Raw genomic sequence first — 19612 nt, forward strand, 5'->3', positions numbered from 1 at the left:
TTGAGAGTGCTTCATGCAAAGCATCTTTTTCTTTTTCAAAAGGGGGCTCAACCGATGCCAGTCAAGTGGGGTGTGTGTGGCCCAGTTAGTGGAAACGAGGGAGACTGTGGTTGGAGTCCCCTCGCTGTGTTTCTAAAAGAACCAAGATGAACAAGTCATGGCTCTCAGAGGACATTTCTTCCCCTGGGTCAGCCAGGGGACGGGAAAGGCACGCGTATTTTTGAGACTGCTTCATGCAACGCATCTTTTTCTTTTTTAAAAGGGGGCTCAACCGATGCCTGTCAAGTGGGGTGTGTGTGGCCCAGTTAGTGGAAACGAGGGAGACTGTGGTTGGAGTCCCCTCGCTGTGTTTCTAAAAGAACCAAGATGAACAAGTCATGGCTCTCAGAGGACTTTTCTTCCCCTGGGTCAGCCAGGGGACGGGAAAGGCACGCGTATTTTTGAGAGTGCTTCATGCAAAGCATCTTTTTCTTTTTTAAAAGGGGGCTCAACCGATGCCAGTCAAGTGGGGTGTGTGTGGCCCAGTTAGTGGAAACGAGGGAGACTGTGGTTGGAGTCCCCTCGCTGTGTTTCTAAAAGAACCAAGATGAACAAGTCATGGCTCTCAGAGGACTTTTCTTCCCCTGGGTCAGCCAGGGGGCGGGAAAGGCACGCGTATTTTTGAGAGTGCTTCATGCAAAGCATCTTTTTCTTTTTCAAAAGGGGGCTCAACCGATGCCAGTCAAGTGGGGTGTGTGTGGCCCAGTTAGTGGAAACGAGGGAGACTGTGGTTGGAGTCCCCTCGCTGTGTTTCTAAAAGAACCAAGATGAACAAGTCATGGCTCTCAGAGGACTTTTCTTCCCCTGGGTCAGCCAGGGGACGGGAAAGGCACGCGTATTTTTGAGAGTGCTTCATGCAAAGCATTTTTTTCTTTTTCAAAAGGGGGCTCAACCGATGCCAGTCAAGTGGGGTGTGTGTGGCCCAGTTAGTGGAAACGAGAGAGACTGTGGTTGGAGTCCCCTTACTGTGTTTTACATGCTTTTAGAAGGGCATGACATGGCTTAGAGGTTGACTTTCAGCATCTGGAAACTGTTGGCTACCAAAATGCTGCCTTTCCAACCTTTTTAACCGAGGATTTTCGAGACCTTATGCCCATCGCAGTGCCCCAAGAGCCGATGCCCAGGCGCCACTCCTTCTCCAACAAAGGCGTGCACGCGCTACACCAGCATGTCGCACTAAACATCACTGATTCCTTGAGAAACTCTGTGTGACAGGGTGCATTTCCCCACAGATAATTGGCCCAGTAAGCATGGACAGGGGCGTTACATGTCGCTGACTGGGCAATGGGTTACTGTGGGGAGAGATGGAGAAGGGTCTGCTGTACAAGTCTTGCCGTCCCCACGAGTTGTTTCAATCCTTCTTCTGCCTCTTCAACCTCGTGTGGGTCCTCCACCTTGGCGCAAACCCTGTGTGGTCAGGCCACCCTTCCTTGTAACTGCGCACAAGGACTACCACACACCTCCTTACTATGCTGGCAGCAGAGCTCAATGCCATCAGGCGGTCAAAGGTTTACTTTGAAATATATGGGAAATGTGAGTCACACCGCTGAGAAGTTGTGGACGGTTAGCTCTGGAGACCGAGTTTCATCAATGGTTGTCTCCACTCAACCAGCAGCCAGGGAAGGCCGGGTGCGACAATGATGCAAACATGGGTGCGGCCCTTCGCTGTGACAATGTGACACACGTGACTTGTGTGGTTCACGTGTTGAACCTGGTTGTCCAGCAATTTTTAAAGCACTATCCTGGCCCACATGGCCTTCTGCAGAGAGCACGGTGTAACGCCTTCCTTGATCCACACACTCAGATGGGCTGTAAATGATAGGCTAGAGGGAAGCCACTCACCAAGCAGGACCCCTAGAACCCTGAAACCCTTTAACCCCTATACAGGGATTAGGAATTACACAGGGCCCAAGGTGATTAATACCTGTGGAAGGCTACAGTTCCAGAGAATAGTAGTCAGGCAGGGTCAAAACATTAATTGAGGAACAGGAACAGAATGGGACGGCCAGGACTTAATCAGAAAACAAGCAGAGGTGAAATGCGGATCGGCCAACAAGGTACATAAACAGCAAGCAGGAAAAGTAGTCAGGTAACAAGCACACAAAATCATAAAACTGAAATGGGGGTAAAAGCAGAGCTATGTCTGGCAGTGGTCTGGAAGGAGGCTGTGGACAAAAAAGCGCAAATAGGGTCTTACCCCGATATATGTGGGGTGGGGAAGGGGGAGTAAACTCACTCACCTGATGTAGTTGTGACAGTCACAACTACTATAAGTGCATGTAAAACAAGATCCACGGCTGCAGCCACCCAGTGGCAGACATCAGAGAGCAATAGAGAAGGGTGTTCAATTGCCGCGCCAACAGATCACTCATTCAGGTTAAAAATAACATCCTGGATGTTATTTTTAACCTGATGGTCCTGAGGAAGGGAGCAGGTGCTCCAGAAACGCGTAGACCTGTATGAAAATAAAGTGACATTGGTCTTCATCATCTGAATGAGTGATCTGTTGGCGCGGCAATTGAACACCCTTCTCTATTGCTCTCTGATGGCAGTGGTCTGCAGACAGGATGGGCATAAAAAAGGGTGTGGTGTCTTCCCATTGGTTGTAGCTGAATGATGGTATTTCATCTGTGAGATACCCACCAGCTACATTCAGCCAGAGATTCTGCATCTGTCAAGGTAATGCAGCCCAGTGGGTGAGCATAACCTGCGTCCACCTGCGCCGCTGGCATCGACTCCTCTCCCATCATCAGCACTATGCATGAAAGGAACACGTTGTCACCTGGCGACCGGAGTACAAATTGACGGAGCGGACTCCGTTGGTGACTTAACAGCCGTGTGTGGCAATGATGCAAACCTGGCTGCGGGCCATCATCAGGGCAATGTGACACACGTGCCTTGTATGGCTCACGTGTTGAACCTAATTCTCCAGCAATTTTTAAAACACCATCACGGCCTACATGGCCTTGTGCAGCGGGCACGCTCGCTATGTGCTCACTTCCATCGTGCGCACACAGCAGCTCAACAACTTTCGTCGCTACAGAAGTCTTTAGGTCTGGTGGTTAAACGCCTGAAATGCGATGTGCCCACACGCAGGAATTTGAATCTGCACATGTTGCAGCGTTTGTGGCAGCACCGCCAAACCCTGCTGCAATACGTTATGACATATAGCCTGGGATAACTTGATCCAGAGGTGGTGCAGATCACGCTGCTGGAGTGGAGTGGTGTCAGATCAAGGACCTATGCACCCTGCTACACAGTTTACAAATGTCGACGAAGATGTTTAGCACTGGCAATGTCATTCTCAGCGTGACAATTCTGGTCATCTACATGATGGAGCACACTGTAATTATTATTCGGAGTCAGGTGTTGGGACAAGAGGAAGGGGAGGAAGTACAGGAGGAGTCATATGCGGAAGGGATAACAAGATCTACGAGGTCCAGATAGTCAGCGGCACCTATGCGGCAGTCATGGTGAGGGAGAGGGATTAACAAGGGCGCATAGTATCAGCAAAAAGTGTTGAGGACGGTGCAGGAGCCCATGAAGAAATGGAGGACGAACTGGCGATGGGCATGGAAGACTCAGCAGATGAGTGAAAGCTTGCTCACATTTCGGTTGTGCGAGGTTGTGGGGAGAGGGCAGAGGAAGGAGGCACGATTCTCACCTCTCTGCCACCAACACACCAAGGACTTGGTCCTCCTGGATGCACAAGACACATGAGCGCCTTCTTGCTGCACTACCTACAACATGACACTCGGATTGTACGAATTCGAAGTAATCCTGACTACTGGGTTTCCACACTGTTAGATCCCGGGTACAAGACAAAATTTGGCGAAATAATTCCTGCCATAGAAATGGACGCACGTATACAGGAGTATCTGCAGAATGTGGTACGCAATCTTAGATCTGCTTTTCCACTAAACACCAGTGCTGCACAGAGTGAATCTCAACGCTTTGTCATGGATAGGAGGAAATGGTCTTTTACTTGTCCACATCTGAGGGACCGAGGGCTGGCTGCTGTGCTGAGATGGCGTTGAGTACGGTGTCCCTGCAGAGTTGCACTTTTGGTCATATACCAAAATGAGTTGAAAAAGGACAGATGCTGGTGGAAAGGGGAACAGGTGTGTTGGAAAGGGGAAAAAAGTTTTGGTCCGTGGATTTGGTGGTTAAGCAACAGTAACATTTGCTGAAGAAACACCATCTGTTACAGTGGGACTGGCAGATTTGGATAAAGTGGTATATACTATGTTACCGCTATATAACGAAAATAAATAAGAAAAGAAAGAGAAAGGTATATATCCCCATCAGCAGTCAGTGTCCACCATGCTCCCAGTTGGAAAAGGAGAGGTTGGCAACTGGAAGGTTTGGTGGAGGATACAGAGCTGTGTGGCTATGAAACTAATAGTAGCCTGAACCGAGTTAGACGCCATTCGGATCTGGAGACTGGGAGCCCTGTTAGCGTCACAGGGTCCACATGCCCACCCAGCCCAGGAACTCCCTGTTAACAACACAGGGGCCATTGAGTACGCTGACCGTGTGCGTAGGGGCACACCTGTGGACAGCAGGCGCATCAGCAGCAGCAGGCCTGTTAATGCCACTGGGCTGCACAAGCAGGACTGGTAGGACAGGAGCTGGTCTTAACCGTTCTGCGTTACCAACTGTGGTGGTGGCCTGCATCGACACCCTATCCCTGCCTACCTCTGGCCTAAATCCGCAATGGGTTCAACACATGTAGGTGTGCTCTTTCGGAGCATAATAGAAGACTGCGCACCTCCTTGTTGGCTCCAGCCCCTTTTATAACCTGGGTCCGCCCCAAACCAGGGTGAACCACAATGCACCTCCTGGAGACAAAAGTAGAGTGACACGTCATGAGTGGCATAACTAGCGTCCTATTTGGAACCGCAACTTCAATGATGACCTCATGGCTGCCATGACCCAAACACCTCACCAGTCATCGTCTGACCATCAATAATGCGGTGACAAGTCATAGGGGTGGGCCTCTGCAAGTCATTTGGGAGGACACCTGATGCCCTGTGGTCTATATGGGACCCCCACATCAGGGGCAGGGCCAAAGAGTTCATTACCGGACATAGTCTCTGATGCAGTAAGTGCCTGAGCATGCTCAGTAGCATGAAATACAGTCTCTGAAAAAAGACTATCAGCTTTAGCATGGTGTCTAGGCACAAAACAGGACTTAGACCCGGCACGGAATGCAAGTACCTGTTCAAAGAGGCTTTTCACACTTAGTGTGGGAGCATGCGCTGTATCCCGAAATGAAGACTTAGCGTCAGGAATGGCACAGTCAGGCTGAGCATACTCACTAGGCGAAACACTGTAATTAGGCTGCAGCTGGGGTAAATCGGCACACGCATGCGCACTAGCTGCCTCTCCACACTTAGACGTGGAGGAGAAATTGCTCTTGGAGATGCTGTCTATGAACAGAAGGAAAAGCTAAAGGAAGCCTGACTTTCTATCCCTCCGAATTATCAAATGCAGCAATGAATTCCCTGAGTTTGCTATAACATTAGTGTAGCAAAATGTGCATGAGGGTGTCATGTAGAGGTGCTATAAATAGCTTGGCACCAGTGGGGCACTAATGGAATACAACAGCCAGTTCTATGATGCCACTAAATGGCAGTATTTTTTGCTATCATTATAGCTTATTAAAAACAGAGCAGGAGGGTGTCATGCAGAGGTGATAGAAATAGCTTGGCACCAGTGGGGCACTAATGGAATACAACAGCCAGTTCTATGATGCCACTAAATGGCAGCATTTTTTGCTATCATTATAGCTCATTAAAAACAGAGCAGGAGGGTGTCATGCAGAGGTGCTGCACATAGATTTGCACCAGTGGGGCACTAATGGAGTACAACAGCCACTTCTTGTATGCCACTAGGTACACTGAGTGTTTGCTAGTATAATGGCTTAGTAACAATGAGTTTGAGTGTGCAATGCAGGCAGAGGTGCTGCAAATATCATTGCAATAGTGTGACTAGACAAAAGTACAAGAGCCACGTTTAGGATGCCACTAGGTACACTGACTGTTTGCTAGTATAATGGCTTAGTTAAAAATAGTTGGAGTGTGCAATGCAGGCAGACGTGCTGCAAATATCTTTCCACTAGTTTGACTACACAAAAGTACAATAGCCACGTTTAGGATGCCACTAGGTACACTGACTGTTTGCTAGTATAATGGCTTAGTTAAAAAGAGTTGGAGTGTGCAATGCAGGCAGACATGCTGCAAATATCTTTCCACTAGTTTGACTACACAAAAGTACAATAGCCACGTTTAGGATGCCACTAGGTACACTGACTGTTTGCTAGTATAATGGCTTAGTTAAAAAGAGTTGGAGTGTGCAATGCAGGCAGACGTGCTGCAAATATCTTTCCACTAGTTTGACTACACAAAAGTACAATAGTCACGTTTAGGATGCCACTAGGTACACTGACTGTTTGCTAGTATAATGGCTTAGTTAAAAAGAGTTGGAGTGTGCAATGCAGGCAGATGTGCTGCAAATATCTTTCCACTAGTTTGACTACACAAAAGTCCAATAGCCACGTTTAGGATGCCACTAGGTACACTGACTGTTTGCTAGTATAATGGCTTAGTTAAAAAGAGTTGGAGTGTGCAATGCAGGCAGACATGCTGCAAATATCTTTCCACTAGTTTGACTACACAAAAGTCCAATAGCCACGTTTAGGATGCCACTAGGTACACTGACTGTTTGCTAGTATAATGGCTTAGTTAAAAAGAGTTGGAGTGTGCAATGCAGGCAGACATGCTGCAAATATCTTTCCACTAGTTTGACTACACAAAAGTCCAATAGCCACGTTTAGGATGCCACTAGGTACACTGACTGTTTGCTAGTATAATGGCTTAGTTAAAAAGAGTTGGAGTGTGCAATGCAGGCAGACATGCTGCAAATATCTTTCCACTAGTTTGACTACACAAAAGTACAATAGCCACGTTTAGGATACCACTAGGTACACTGACTGTTTGCTAGTATAATGGCTTAGTTAAAAAGAGTTGGAGTGTGCAATGCAGGCAGACATGCTGCAAATATCTTTCCACTAGTTTGACTACACAAAAGTCCAATAGCCACGTTTAGGATGCCACTAGGTACACTGACTGTTTGCTAGTATAATGGCTTAGTTAAAAAGAGTTGGAGTGTGCAATGCAGGCAGACATGCTGCAAATATCTTTCCACTAGTTTGACTACACAAAAGTACAATAGCCACGTTTAGGATACCACTAGGTACACTGACTGTTTGCTAGTATAATGGCTTAGTTAAAAAGAGTTGGAGTGTGCAATGCAGGCAGACATGCTGCAAATATCTTTCCACTAGTTTGACTACACAAAAGTACAATAGCCACGTTTAGGATGCCACTAGGTACACTGACTGTTTGCTAGTATAATGGCTTAGTTAAAAAGAGTTGGAGTGTGCAATGCAGGCAGACATGCTGCAAATATCTTTCCACTAGTTTGACTACACAAAAGTCCAATAGCCACGTTTAGGATGCCATTAGGTACACTGACTGTTTGCTAGTATAATGGCTTAGTTAAAAAGAGTTGGAGTGTGCAATGCAGGCAGACATGCTGCAAATATCTTTCCACTAGTTTGACTACACAAAAGTCCAATAGCCACGTTTAGGATGTCACTAAGTACACTGACTGTTTGCTAGTATAATGGCTTAGTTAAAAAGAGTTGGAGTGTGCAATGCAGGCAGACATGCTGCAAATATCTTTCCACTAGTTTGACTACACAAAAGTACAATAGCCACGTTTAGGATGCCACTAGGTACACTGACTCTTTGCTAGTATAATGGCTTAGTTAAAAAGAGTTGGAGTGTGCAATGCAGGCAGACATGCTGCAAATATCTTTCCACTAGTTTGACTACACAAAAGTACAATAGCCACGTTTAGGATGCCACTAGGTACACTGACTGTTTGCTAGTATATTGGCTTAGTTAAAAAGAGTTGGAGTGTGCAATGCAGGCAGACGTGCTGCAAATATCTTTCCACTAGTTTGACTACACAAAAGTACAATAGCCACGTTTAGGATGCCACTAGGTACACTGACTGTTTGCTAGTATAATGGCTTAGTTAAAAAGAGTTGGAGTGTGCAATGCAGGCAGACATGCTGCAAATATCTTTCCACTAGTTTGACTACACAAAAGTACAATAGCCACGTTTAGGATGCCACAAGGTACACTGACTGTTTGCTAGTATAATGGCTTAGTTAAAAAGAGTTGGAGTGTGCAATGCAGGCAGACGTGCTGCAAATATCTTTCCACTAGTTTGACTACACAAAAGTACAATAGCCACGTTTAGAATGCCACTAGGTACAGTGACTGTTTGCTAGTATAATGGCTTAGTTAAAAAGAGTTGGAGTGTGCAATGCAGGCAGACGTGCTGCAAATATCTTTCCACTAGTTTGACTACACAAAAGTACAATAGCCACGTTTAGGATGCCACTAGGTACACTGACTGTTTGCTAGTATAATGGCTTAGTTAAAAAGAGTTGGAGTGTGCAATGCAGGCAGACATGCTGCAAATATCTTTCCACTAGTTTGACTACACAAAAGTCCAATAGCCACGTTTAGTATGCCACTAGGTACACTGACTGTTTGCTAGTATAATGGCTTAGTTAAAAAGAGTTGGAGTGTGCAATGCAGGCAGACATGCTGCAAATATCTTTCCACTAGTTTGACTACACAAAAGTACAATAGCCACGTTTAGGATGCCACTAAGTACACTGACTGTTTGCTAGTATAATGGCTTAGTTAAAAAAAGTTGGAGTGTGCAATGCAGGCAGACATGCTGCAAATATCTTTCCACTAGTTTGACTACACAAAAGTACAATAGCCACGTTTAGGATGCCACTAGGTACACTGACTGTTTGCTAGTATAATGGCTTAGTTAAAAAGAGTTGGAGTGTGCAATGCAGGCAGACGTGCTGCAAATATCTTTCCACTAGTTTGACTACACAAAAGTCCAATAGCCACGTTTAGGATGCCACTAGGTACACTGACTGTTTGCTAGTATAATGGCTTAGTTAAAAAGAGTTGGAGTGTGCAATGCAGGCAGACATGCTGCAAATATCTTTCCACTAGTTTGACTACACAAAAGTCCAATAGCCACGTTTAGGATGCCACTAGGTACACTGACTGTTTGCTAGTATAATGGCTTAGTTAAAAAGAGTTGGAGTGTGCAATGCAGGCAGACATGCTGCAAATATCTTTCAACTAGTTTGACTACACAAAAGTACAATAGCCACGTTTAGGATGCCACTAGGTACACTGACTGTTTGCTAGTATAATGGCTTAGTTAAAAAGAGTTGGAGTGTGCAATGCAGGCAGACATGCTGCAAATATCTTTCCACTAGTTTGACTACACAAAAGTACAATAGCCACGTTTAGGATGCCACTAGGTACACTGACTGTTTGCTAGTATAATGGCTTAGTTAAAAAGAGTTGGAGTGTGCAATGCAGGCAGACATGCTGCAAATATCTTTCCACTAGTTTGACTACACAAAAGTACAATAGCCACGTTTAGGATGCCACTAGGTACACTGACTGTTTGCTAGTATAATGGCTTAGTTAAAAAGAGTTGGAGTGTGCAATGCAGGCAGACGTGCTGCAAATATCTTTCCACTAGTTTGACTACACAAAAGTACAATAGCCACGTTTAGGATGCCACTAGGTACACTGACTGTTTGCTAGTGTTGTAGCTGTTCTGTTTTGTCACAAGTCAGCTTATGGGATCACCAGTGAGGTCTTCTCAATTAGGCCTCTTCAGACCTAATCAAGATCGAGCGCTCGGAGAAAAAGACCAGCATCCATGTGGGCATGATCAATTTTCTGTTTATTTAACCAAAGTACACTTTATTTATACCATTTACAGATCAATGTGATATTGCAAATAAGGCTTCTAAGCTGGACTTTACAAGTTGCTCATATGACCTTTAAGTTTTAGCAAAGCAAAAATGTAGAGTCATGCATATGAGATAAGAAGAAGATAAGAAGAACATTTAGAGACAAAATAATCCTTGAGCATGTCTCTTATTCCGAAGGCTCCATAATGACTATGAACTACCACCAGATATACTTACTAATAACAATAAAATATCTTTAATGAAGAAATATAGAAACTATTAACCCTTCTATATCAATTTCCCCCTTTTGTAAATGGTATAACCTTCACTACAGGGTCAGTAGGCGTCCAAACAGGAGCTGCTGGCTCATGGGCCTAGTACCCATGAGGGGTCTTCCTACCACTTCACCCATCCACCCTCAGTGTGGACACCTACTCCCCGTCAGTAGAGGCCATTTGGGGTCCGTAGTAAACTACAGAGGGTTCAATACTGAAACTCTTAGAAACTCGTAGAACATACATTATTCAGTAGTTTAGCTAACGCATATATCAATGCTTTTACAGCTATATAAAGCAATAGACAGAATAACAATATTTGCATACAGGACTGTATAATGCCAGAAACCCAACCTGCTAGGCCCTTAAACCAATTAGCTGGATTCATAAAAGAAAATGTATTTCCTCACCAGGAGTCTTCGCTGGAGTCATCCATATATATACATATATACATATAATAGGAGAACAGACAAAAACTGGTGACCATGTATGTAGATACACACATAGACACAAACACACGGAAACAATCATTGTCCTTTCCACAGATAGCAACATCATTATATTGAATACTGAACCATAATCCATCGTAGGTAATGGGGCCTGAATGAGGGATCTTAGTCTTTACTTTGGTAACTGCACCCTCAATGTCCGGATTGTATTCCATCCACCACGACTGTCGCCTAGGCTGTGTGATATTTAGCTGGAACCAGGGATTAGTGACCTTTCCAGCTATAGTCAAGGTGGCAAATACATCTTTTCACCAGAATATCGATAGAGTCCAGGTTTAATTGTGTATACAGTCTGATATCAACACCTCCTGTGGTTCCAGAGGTAAGGCTAAATATGGCATAGTCTTTGAAGAAATAGGACTGTGTGTGCAGATCCAACAGTCTTTTGGCTTTTCTCCTTCCATGTCCTCAGTAAGAGAAATATGGTGGCGAATGAGTTTATTATCCCAGTCCGTATTTAAAAGTTCGCTCAGTGTCTTTGTTTGGTGCAGCAACCCTGCTACACCTAGCAGGATAATTAGCAAGACTGTCATTCTGCCGGTGGAGTGACCTCTTTACAGTGACTGGCGTGGATCCAGGTGGGCTTTCCCTCAAGTTTCACTGAGGTGGATGTGGTCAGCTGGACTTGGAATGGGCCATCAAAGCGTGGATCTAGGCTCTTTCTCACGTGTCTGCGCACGACCACCCAATCACCTGGATTCAGCTGATGCACATCTGCACTTGCATTGGGATCTGGAATGGATGAAAAGACATGTTTATGCACCACATTAAGTCTTTCCTGTAAGGCCTGGACGTAGGCTGTCATAGTGCCGTGTTGCATCTGTAACACTTGTGGAAAGTAGAGACCTGTTTTTGGGGCACTACCAAACAGGACTTCAAAAGGAGACAAGCCTGTCTTTCTATATGGAGTGTGTCTGACTGAAAAGAGTGCCAGGGATAAGCACTCTACCCAATTCTTTCCTGTCTCTGCCATGGCCTTTTGAATTTTTAGTTTAAGTGTCCCGTTTAATCTCTCTACTTTTCCACTGCTCTGTGGATGATAAGGGGTATGGACGCCTGCTCTATTCCCAGGGCCTGCATAATGTCCCTCATTATTTCTCCAGTGAAGTGTGTACCCCTGTCACTTTCTATGGCTTCTGGGATGCCATACCGACAGACTAGTTCCTCCATCAGTTTTTCTGCAGTTGTTTTATCATTTGCACATTTTACTGGATAGGCCTCAACCCATCCTGAGAAGAGATCTACACATACCAGGACGTATTCATACACTCCTACCTTGGGTAGTTGTATGTAGTCTATTTGCAGTCGTTGACACGGTAGAGCGGTCTGGGTGTTGCTTTCTTAGGGACTTTTACTGTTTTACCTGGGTTGTGTTGTGCGCAGATAATGCAGGATTGTACGTGTTTGGAGGCTACGTAACTGAAGCCAGGAGCGATCCAGAAGGCATTCACCTGGTTACACATGTGACTTTTTGAGGCGTGAGTGGGGCCATGTGTTGCTTGTGCCATGATAGGGAACAGGGACCTTGGTAAACACAACCTATCCTTACTTTCCCATACTCCATTCGAGTTCAGCCCAGCTCCCATTTTCCCCAGTGTTCCTTCTCTGTTTGGGCAGCCTGATGCTGGAGGGATTTCAGGACATCCAGACTCACTGTGGCTGGGACTTGCTGGCTCCCTGCCACTATCCTCTGATCCCTAGGCCTCTTTGCCGCTGCTTTCGCAGCTGCATCCGCCCTTCTATTGCCCGCTACCTCCAGTGAGTCACCTTTTGTGTGTGCTTTCACCTTAATGATGCCAACCTGGACTGGTAACATTAGTGCCTCCATTAACCGGTTTACCAATTCTGCATTTTTTTTTTTTAATAGGCTTACCAGCTGACGTAAGAAAAGCTCTACTTCTCCAGATAGGGCCAAAATCATGACAGATCCCAAATCCATAATTTGAGTCTGAATAAACATTAATTTTCCTACCTGATCCCGCTCTACACGCCTCAATGAGCGCTGTTAGCTCCGCCTCCTGCGCGGACATGTGCGGCGGGAGTGGTTCAGCTCGGATTACCTCATGTGAGGATACTACAGCATATCCAGTGTAGAATCTCCCATCCAGGTGGTATCTGGAGCCATCTACAAAAAAACTCAAAATCTGCATTAGTAATAGGTGTATCATAGACATGTGGAAAACCTGCTGTCTCCTGACTCATCAGCTCTATGCAGCCATGCTCGTGCGTCATGTCAAAGTATTCATCCTCACTTGCTACCATTGTCACCAATTCCCCCTTTTCTGAATCTACTGGCAAAAGGGTGGCTGGATTCAGAACATTACACCTCTTGAGGGTGACATACTCAGGAATCAGAAGGGCACATTCAAGTCTGAGCTGTCTGGCTATAGACAGGTGTTTCGGTTGGACTTGCACAAGTATAGCATGAATGTCATGCGGGGAGTAAATTGCTAAGGGAAATGTCAATGTGATCTCGCAAGCCTTCCCTAGCAGTACTGCAGCAGCCGCTACAGCATGGACACACGTGGGAGACCCTCTGACAACTGGGTCCAATCGCGCTGAGTAGTAAGCTATTGGTCTTTGTTTGTCACCATGTTGCTGTGTGAGGACGGCTGTCACATGCCCTCCCTGTTCTGTGCAAAACAAGAAAAATGGTTGATCGTAATTTGGAATACCCAGGGCCGGGGCAGATACAATGAGTAGTTTAAGGGAATGAAAGGAATCAATAGCTTCCTGAGTGAGGTCAAAGGGGTCAGATGACAGACAATCATAGAGGGGTTGCATCATTTGCGAGGCAGACCTTATCCAAGGCCTGCAGTATGACACTAAGCCCAAAAAGGTGCGCAGTTGCCGGTGGGACCTGGGTAAGGAGAGATTTTGGACTGCTTGTTTTCTCTCCTCAGTCAGGTGTCTCGTACCTTCAGATACAGTGACCCAAAAATGTTACCTTTTGCTTACAGTACTGTAATTTTTCACGTGAAACTTTGCAACCATTCTCTGCCAGAAAACACAGCAAAGAAATTGTGGCTTCTCTGCAGGACGTCTGGTCTGGACAGCAGAGCAAAAGGTCATCCACGTACTGCAATAGCGTAACCTGTGGATGAGGCGGTTGCCACCGCTCCAGAATTCCTGCCATAGCTGTAGAATAAATGGTAGGTGAATTCATTCCTCCTTGTGGGAGGACTGTCCACATGTACTGTTTCCCCTCATGTGTGAAGGCAAAAAGATACTGACAGTCAGGGGGTAGAGGCACAGAGAAAAAGGCATTTGCCAAATTAATTACTGTAAAACATTTGGAGGTCCCTGGGATTTGTGACAGTAAGGTATGTGGGTTTGGAACAATTGGTGTTACACTCTCAGTGACAGCATTGACAGCTCTCAAATCATGCACCATTCTGTACGTGTCAGGGGAACCTTTGGGCCCTTTTTTTTCTTGATTGGATACAAGGGAGTGTTACAGGGGGGGGACCTTTGTACTAGAGCCCCTGCTTGCACGTATTCTCTGGTCAGGGCCATTGATTTGGCTGGGCTTAAGGGATACTGTTTTATCAAGGGAATTTCAAACACCAATCCCTCCAGTCACTTCGTGGTCACCAGTTTCCTAGGCCAGAGGCAAAGGAGGAGGGAAGGAAGGGGGAGAGTCAGTCTGCTCCCTCTCCTATTTGGGGTTTTTGCACTGTCTGGCGTAATGTCCATTCTGTCCACAATTCCAGCACTGTACGGTCGCTAGGTCACCTGGTGCCCTCCCTCTCTGCTTCCACTGTCTTCCTTGTGCTCTAGCATACATAACTGGTCGCTTGCATTTTGTCAGTTCAACCCCCTTAGCTACTTGCAGAAGGTCTGTTGGGTCCATGTTTCTCCACTCAGGTCTGGCTGTCTGTGCTGCTTCTCGTAAAACCTTATTCATACCGTTAACGAATATACTCATCAGTATTTTGTCATTAAGGGAGGTTCTGACTTTGTACCCCACGTCTGCCCACTTCAGCTGTAACCTCCAAAAGTATGTCTCTATACTCTCCCCTTCCTGCTGTATTACGTCAGTCAGGGAAAGAGGGAAAGGTTGGTCTTCAGGGTCAGATAACTGTTTTCTTTCCTCACCGTCAGAGTAATGTCCAGCTTCCTCCCCAAAACTCAATTCCTTCACTACCTCTGTCTCAGTGTCAGCGTCCTCTGTCAGCACACGTGATCTGGTTCGAACAGGATTTAGTGCAATCTGCTTAGGGCGAGTAACATTACACGTAGCACAAGTACCTCTCCAGTCTGGGTTTTTCTGACTACAATGTTTACAAGTCCATTCATCTGGTCTGGGTTTCTGATCATGTGAAGGGGGGGCGGTAGCAGTCACAGTTTTTGCTCTTGGTGCATTAAAACATTTATAATACACTTTACATAACAATAATATAATAATACATCCCACTGTTATTTCTTTACATCCACAATGCTGCACCTCTTCCCTGAATCTGTGCCATTTCTCAACATACAAATACCCACACTCTGGCATGTCTGCCTTTCTGAGTATCGGTCTGACATTTTTCACTGCTTCCTTGACTTTCCTTTCTTGCACTATCTGTTTGGCTGTTTTGGATCCTGCTGGAGCCCCACACTGCACACTGAACAAGTTGCCCATGGCTTCAACTTATTCCCACACAGCCCACCTTTCTGCAAATGCCCTCTCAGTGTCCCTGAACCTTGTTAACAGGCCACACGTCTCCTGGCAAGTCAGAATGGGCTCTCAAGTGGTAGCAAGAAGGCTCAATCAGCATTCACTCTCACCTGCTACACTTGTAGGGCGTATTGGGAAGGGTTAAAAACCTCTCTCACCCAATAGACCAGATGACTAAAGCAGGAAGGACCAGGTGTGATAGTCCTCTCACCTGCTAGACCACCTCCATGTAAGTGGGAAGGCTACAATGCTCTCTAACCCACTTCTTCAAACCTGATGTGCAGTTGGGTACTTCATGCTGGTCCTTTACAGAGTATTCCAGCAACGAACGTAAGAGTTAAACCAAAACAATTAACACAGCTGACTTCTCACAGAGGGCAGAAAATCGCGCAGCTGTTCACTTGACCCCTCCCAAAAGAATGTCAGCCAGCGCACAGTTTGTTTAGCAAGAGTGTTATCTCGTCCGGATTCAGCTTCCCAAAACACAATCCTAATACCCACTGGTATAATACACAATCCCTGCAGAAAATTGAGACTACTTATATACCTTCACAGCACTAATATTCTATTTTACTATAAAACCTTCATCCCCATTTTGAGGGGAAGAAACACACAATATCTCACTATAAGGACAGATCCCAGGACAACTTGTCCTACTCATTCATTGATTCCAGAAGCATATGTAACAATACACCTTCCAAGGATCAGTTAACCTCACATGCAAATAAAATTATCTAAACCGCTCTTGACACTGATGGGAAAACATACATATGTCAGGTATCCACTCAAATACTCTATATGGCTATGCCCTGTGACATTTCACAACCGGAACATCTTTTCACAGTCCACAGTATGACCTATAACCATTAGACTTATACATACATATTATTTCACCAAGTCTCTTATCTCAATTACTTGTCACTTTGTTATTCAGAGGCTTCTCATCAATATACAACAACCTATTGCCTGCCTACTTTATCTAGGCATTAATATTAAACCACTTATGAACACATATCCCTAGACCAGTGTATTGCCCATCAAAGATGCAAAGATGACCAAAGCAAAACACAAAACACAGCAACACAGCAAATGTAATTATACAGAGACTGTCCCAAATTCCGTGCTATGCAATCTATGCAATCAGTTAATGGACGGACAACAGATTATCTTATTACTCTATATTTCAACTCTCATTCAGACATGCATGAAAAAACAATACTCACTGGTGATGCCAGAGTTCTTGAACCGTGTGTACAGCCTTACCCAGAATATTCGGGAAATCAGAGAGAGTGAAATGAAGTGTAAGAATAAAGCTTCTCACCTTGCTGCAGCTGAAATTTCACTGTCTCAAGAGTCCCCAAAACTTCTTCCGAATAGGCTGGTTGGCCACGGCTCCACGTTGGGCACCAAAAACTGTTGTAGCTGTTCTGTTTTGTCACAAGTCAGCTTATGGGATCACCAGTGAGGTCTTCTCAATTAGGCCTCTTCAGACCTAATCAAGATCGAGCGCTCGGAGAAAAAGACCAGCATCCATGTGGGCATGATCAATTTTCTGTTTATTTAACCAAAGTACACTTTATTTATACCATTTACAGATCAATGTGATATTGCAAATAAGGCTTCTAAGCTGGACTTTACATGTTGCTCATATGACCTTTAAGTTTTAGCAAAGCAAAAATGTAGAGTCATGCATATGAGATAAGAAGAAGATAAGAAGAACATTTAGAGACAAAATAATCCTTGAGCATGTCTCTTATTCCGAAGGCTCCATAATGACTATGAACTACCACCAGATATACTTACTAATAACAATAAAATATCTTTAATGAAGAAATATAGAAACTATTAACCCTTCTATATCACTAGTATAATGGCTTAGTTAAAAAAAGTTTGAGTGTGCAATGCAGGCAGACGTGCTGCAAATATCTTTGCACTAGTTTGACTACACAAAAGTATAATAGCCACGTTTAGGATGCCACTAGGTACACTGACTGATTGCTAGTATAATGGCTTAGTTAAAAAGAGTTGGAGTGTGCAATGCAGACAGACATGCTGCAAATATCTTTCCACTAGTTTGACTACACAAAAGTACAATAGCCACGTTTAGGATGCCACTAGGTACACTGACTGTTTGCTAGTATAATGGCTTAGTTAAAAAGAGTTGGAGTGTGCAATGCAGGCAGACGTGCTGCAAATATCTTTCCACTAGTTTGACTACACAAAAGTACAATAGCCACGTTTAGGATGCCACTAGGTACACTGACTGTTTGCTAGTGTTGTAGCTGTTCTGTTTTGTCACAAGTCAGCTTATGGGATCACCAGTGAGGTCTTCTCAATTAGGCCTCTTCAGACCTAATCAAGATCGAGCGCTCGGAGAAAAAGACCAGCATCCATGTGGGCATGATCAATTTTCTGTTTATTTAACCAAAGTACACTTTATTTATACCATTTACAGATCAATGTGATATTGCAAATAAGGCTTCTAAGCTGGACTTTACAAGTTGCTCATATGACCTTTAAGTTTTAGCAAAGCAAAAATGTAGAGTCATGCATATGAGATAAGAAGAAGATAAGAAGAACATTTAGAGACAAAATAATCCTTGAGCATGTCTCTTATTCCGAAGGCTCCATAATGACTATGAACTACCACCAGATATACTTACTAATAACAATAAAATATCTTTAATGAAGAAATATAGAAACTATTAACCCTTCTATATCAATTTCCCCCTTTTGTAAATGGTATAACCTTCACTACAGGGTCAGTAGGCGTCCAAACAGGAGCTGCTGGCTCATGGGCCTAGTACCCATGAGGGGTCTTCCTACCACTTCACCCATCCACCCTCAGTGTGGACACCTACTCCCCGTCAGTAGAGGCCATTTGGGGTCCGTAGTAAACTACAGAGGGTTCAATACTGAAACTCTTAGAAACTCGTAGAACATACATTATTCAGTAGTTTAGCTAACGCATATATCAATGCTTTTACAGCTATATAAAGCAATAGACAGAATAACAATATTTGCATACAGGACTGTATAATGCCAGAAACCCAACCTGCTAGGCCCTTAAACCAATTAGCTGGATTCATAAAAGAAAATGTATTTCCTCACCAGGAGTCTTCGCTGGAGTCATCCATATATATACATATATACATATAATAGGAGAACAGACAAAAACTGGTGACCATGTATGTAGATACACACATAGACACAAACACACGGAAACAATCATTGTCCTTTCCACAGATAGCAACATCATTATATTGAATACTGAACCATAATCCATCGTAGGTAATGGGGCCTGAATGAGGGATCTTAGTCTTTACTTTGGTAACTGCACCCTCAATGTCCGGATTGTATTCCATCCACCACGACTGTCGCCTAGGCTGTGTGATATTTAGCTGGAACCAGGGATTAGTGACCTTTCCAGCTATAGTCAAGGTGGCAAATACATCTTTTCACCAGAATATCGATAGAGTCCAGGTTTAATTGTGTATACAGTCTGATATCAACACCTCCTGTGGTTCCAGAGGTAAGGCTAAATATGGCATAGTCTTTGAAGAAATAGGACTGTGTGTGCAGATCCAACAGTCTTTTGGCTTTTCTCCTTCCATGTCCTCAGTAAGAGAAATATGGTGGCGAATGAGTTTATTATCCCAGTCCGTATTTAAAAGTTCGCTCAGTGTCTTTGTTTGGTGCAGCAACCCTGCTACACCTAGCAGGATAATTAGCAAGACTGTCATTCTGCCGGTGGAGTGACCTCTTTACAGTGACTGGCGTGGATCCAGGTGGGCTTTCCCTCAAGTTTCACTGAGGTGGATGTGGTCAGCTGGACTTGGAATGGGCCATCAAAGCGTGGATCTAGGCTCTTTCTCACGTGTCTGCGCACGACCACCCAATCACCTGGATTCAGCTGATGCACATCTGCACTTGCATTGGGATCTGGAATGGATGAAAAGACATGTTTATGCACCACATTAAGTCTTTCCTGTAAGGCCTGGACGTAGGCTGTCATAGTGCCGTGTTGCATCTGTAACACTTGTGGAAAGTAGAGACCTGTTTTTGGGGCACTACCAAACAGGACTTCAAAAGGAGACAAGCCTGTCTTTCTATATGGAGTGTGTCTGACTGAAAAGAGTGCCAGGGATAAGCACTCTACCCAATTCTTTCCTGTCTCTGCCATGGCCTTTTGAATTTTTAGTTTAAGTGTCCCGTTTAATCTCTCTACTTTTCCACTGCTCTGTGGATG

Source organism: Anomaloglossus baeobatrachus, chromosome 1 (genome assembly GCF_048569485.1).
Source record: "Anomaloglossus baeobatrachus isolate aAnoBae1 chromosome 1, aAnoBae1.hap1, whole genome shotgun sequence".
Lineage (NCBI taxonomy): Eukaryota > Metazoa > Chordata > Amphibia > Anura > Aromobatidae > Anomaloglossus > Anomaloglossus baeobatrachus.